The following is a 3699-nucleotide window of genomic DNA, read 5'->3' on the forward strand; positions in this document are numbered from 1 at the left end:
TGATGAGTCAATGATAGAGGACAATAACCTAAAAGACAAGTAAAATCCCATATGCCCAAAGATGAAATCTTGTTTACCCTACTCTCTGGCCCAAACTTAAAATTGTCATATCAAATAAGTATTTAATGAATCATCCCCTTTCCTGTCTAAAATAAATACCAGGAACAAATTAAGGATAAGAGTTGGGTTTTAAACTGCATTTTACTTGTTACTATAACATTGTCTTTTTTTAAACTGATCAACCTTAAACATGCAAAAAGTTCTCTTCAGAATAGAACTGCTTCCACAGCCCCTTAGATATTAATAAGTAAATGATAAACGTCATTCAATTTGTAGTTCTCTCCTCCTTTATAGCACTTCTGAGCAGTGCGACACATATCACAGAGATAGGAAAGACCATCTTTAATAAATTATCTTCTTAATTGTAGAGAATTTCTGAAAATAAAACTGACAAAATGCTAACCCAATGCCTTTGATGAGTCCTCAAGGACCAAAAATCCATCTCCTCCTATATGAAGACTTAGTCCTCTGGAGTGTCCTGGCCATTGTAGGGCACTTGATAAGGTGATTCACCAGGGCTCTGGACAAATGCACTAAGAAGCCCTTTCACCACTCTCATTTGTTGATTCTTTGGACCACCCAGTCTTACTGGCAGAGAGGGCTACGATTGTTCTGTTTCACTCACAGGGACATGCAGCAGTTGTGGAAGGAATAATTACATTCTCCCCAGACCAATGTGTAAAGTTTGTGCTTAGGAGATGTCCAACCACAGCTCTAGAATCTGTGAATTATGTGGTGGCCCCAGTTCCTCTACAGCTCCATATGCTGTCTTTCACCACAATCCTCTTGTTTGTTTTCAGCTTGACATTTAAGACAGGCATCCATCACCTGGACCCTGCAGATGGCGCACGTACCACATTCCACATCCCAGCTCCACATGGCCACCTCATCCCACTTCTTGAGAGAGAACATTTTGTCACCTCCTGACTTGGAGCCTGCTCTCCCGTAGTGAGAGGATAGGGAGCAGGGCTCCTCACTGTCTTCCACATCGGCCATGGCAGCAGCACGAGTGGGCATGGAGGCGTTGGGTCGGGTGGGGCTTGTTTTTTTGTCTCCCTATTTTGGCTGCCTGTTTGGGTTTGTGTATATGTATTAGGTAGATCTGCTGTGACTTCCAGTTTATGGTGTAGGACAATGTAAGATGCTGTTTGTGACTGGCCCTGAGTACTATTTGGAGCTATCAGCAATCCACAGCTTATGGCTCTCTTTTTGGGGCCTGGGTGCCTTTGGAAAGGTCCAAGATGAGTACCAAGGTCTGCTTTTTGTAGCCCTGGGTGCAGAAGGAGATCGGGCAAAGACTCAAAGCTTCCAGAGATCTGCCTCTGCCTTCAGTTTTATTGTTATTCTCAGTCTTAATTAGCCTCAGGTTATCGACCTCAGCAATATGTAGACTCCACAGGGTGGGGCAATTGTTTCTCCTCAACCCCCAGGCAAAAACTGCCTGGATGGTAAAGGTCTGCCAGAGAAATATGTCATTTGCAGTATGAGGGAATGACTCAGCATAGGGAACCAGGGTGGCTGACTTCTGAGCTCTAACCCCTGAAGAAAGCTCCAACCCTGGATTCTCTTCACACAGTTCTAGTCCATTCTGCCTTTTCTCTGCTGGAGCCCAAGGTGAGTGACTGCAGAAGAAATTTTGTGCATTGGCCCTTTAAGAGGGTGCCTGCATTTCCAGCCATCTCTCCCTGGCAGAGAGCAACCCTGCTGCTTTTCACAGCCAGATGCTATGTGGACACATTTCTCAATTCTTGTGCTCTGGGCTGGGGAGCCCAATTCAGACCCCAAAGTTCTCCATGGGAACCTCCCACAGCTGATATATCCCTCTGAAATTTCAGCTGCTGTCTGTGGTAGCCTGGCCAGCCCTTTCACAATTCCACATTTTCTACCAGTCTCTGTGATCTCCACTTTCCATCCTTGGTTATTAGGGTTCTCTCCAGCTAGTTTTAAATTGATTATTCAGGATGGTTTTTCTGTATTTTAGTTATAACTCCAGATTGGTCCTTGAAGTGTGTCAGTGTAGCTTCCACTTACTCTGCCACCATTTTGGATCCAATTTTTAAGGTATTTGATTAGGAAGAAGGATTAAATTCAGACTAGAAAATCAGGAGAAAAAGGTAATAAAAGCTGTCCTAGGCTGGGCATGACAAAGACTGTGGGATTAAGGAGAGAAAGTGACTGGCGTGTGTGTGTGTGTGTGTGTGTGTGTGTGTGTGGTTGGGTGGGGTTGTACAGGAGGAAATATGGCAAGTAGATGTCTATGGAGAAAGTCAGAAATGAACTTTTTCTTTCTACTAGTAGCTGAGGAAAAGAGGACTAAAAAGCTAGTATTTTTAATCCAGCCATAGAAAATTTTACTCTGATATCAAAGAGTAGTGATTTACAAATGTACCCATTCATGTTGTATTTGGGGCTGAAAACTGAAGTAGAATTTGTTCTGTAAATGGCTGGAGGGGCACTAGGTGTGGTGCCATTCAGGAAAGCCAAAGGGCTGAAGAGCCTCTGTTTTTGTTTGTTTGTTTTGTTTTGTTTTTTGTTTTTTTTATGTTGTTGTTTTTTTTTTTACTAAAGTGGGAAACCCCTTTAATCTCAAGATGCCCACCCTAAGTACCAGGGACCTTGGAAGAAAAACTCATCATGTGATTTATATGGACAACACACATAATGTTTCTCACATACATGTATGCCACCATTTTCCACTATTTTTTTCAGATAACTATTTATTCCTTTGTGATTCATAAAATAAGACTCCATGTTAAGATAAATATACCCATGATCTGTATTTGTATTTAGGTGCTTTGTATTTTATCAGTCACCAGATTATGTGGAATTACAGACATTTTTAAAAAGGGCTCTTCATCCTGGAAGTGTTTGGGACCTCTCCTTTAAAGTCTTAGAAGGGTGGCAATGGACAAGTCTAACAAAATATCCTAGTAAAAGCTTGCCTTAGTGCATTGGCTACAATGTCTATGACAAATTCAGAAAACTTAGGGATAGTGTTGGAGAGAATTTCTTAGAGAACTTGTTGTTTCTTTTTCTGGGGTTATGGATATGGTGGGCCTTAGAGTGTCTGATATCTCCAGAGCAAGGCAAAGAACATGAGAAAGAGTGAGAATCAGGAGTTTTCTGCATTGCATGGGCAGCACTGGAAGGAGAAAACAATAAGTATCAAGAAGTATTCTCTCTTGAGAAAGAACTAAGATGGTGGGGTAGGTAAACATGGTATTCACTGCCTCCCACAAACACATCAAAATTACAACTAAAATACAGAACAATCATCATTCAGAACTACCTGAAATCTGGCTGAATGGAACTCCTACAACTAGAGAAGTAAAGAAGAAAGCGCATTGAGACTGGTAGGAGGGGCAGAGGCACAAAATGGGCTGGTCTGACAACAGCATATGGCATTTTTTTAAAATCAGGAGAGATATCTAGGCTGTGGAGGTCTCCTGTGAGGATCAAGGGGTCCCAGCCCCACACCAGACCTGTCAACACAGGGTTCCAGTCCTGGGAGGAGAAGTCCCATAACTTCAAGCTATAAAAACCAGTTGGGGTTGGGGCTGAGGGACACAGAGGCTGCTGGAGTCCCTAGAATTTCCTCTTAAAGGGCTGGCACATGGACTTATCCAACTCACACCCTCT

General features: G+C 42.6%; 1 pseudogene; it reads right to left on the reverse strand.

Moving 5' to 3' along the window:
* Nucleotides 1–677: 677 nt before the first annotated feature.
* On the reverse strand, nt 678–1056 carry LOC102252938 (annotated as a pseudogene).
* Nucleotides 1057–3699: the final 2643 nt, after the last annotated feature.

Source organism: Myotis brandtii, unplaced genomic scaffold (genome assembly GCF_000412655.1).
Source record: "Myotis brandtii unplaced genomic scaffold, ASM41265v1 scaffold574, whole genome shotgun sequence".
NCBI classification, from domain to species: Eukaryota; Metazoa; Chordata; class Mammalia; order Chiroptera; family Vespertilionidae; genus Myotis; species Myotis brandtii.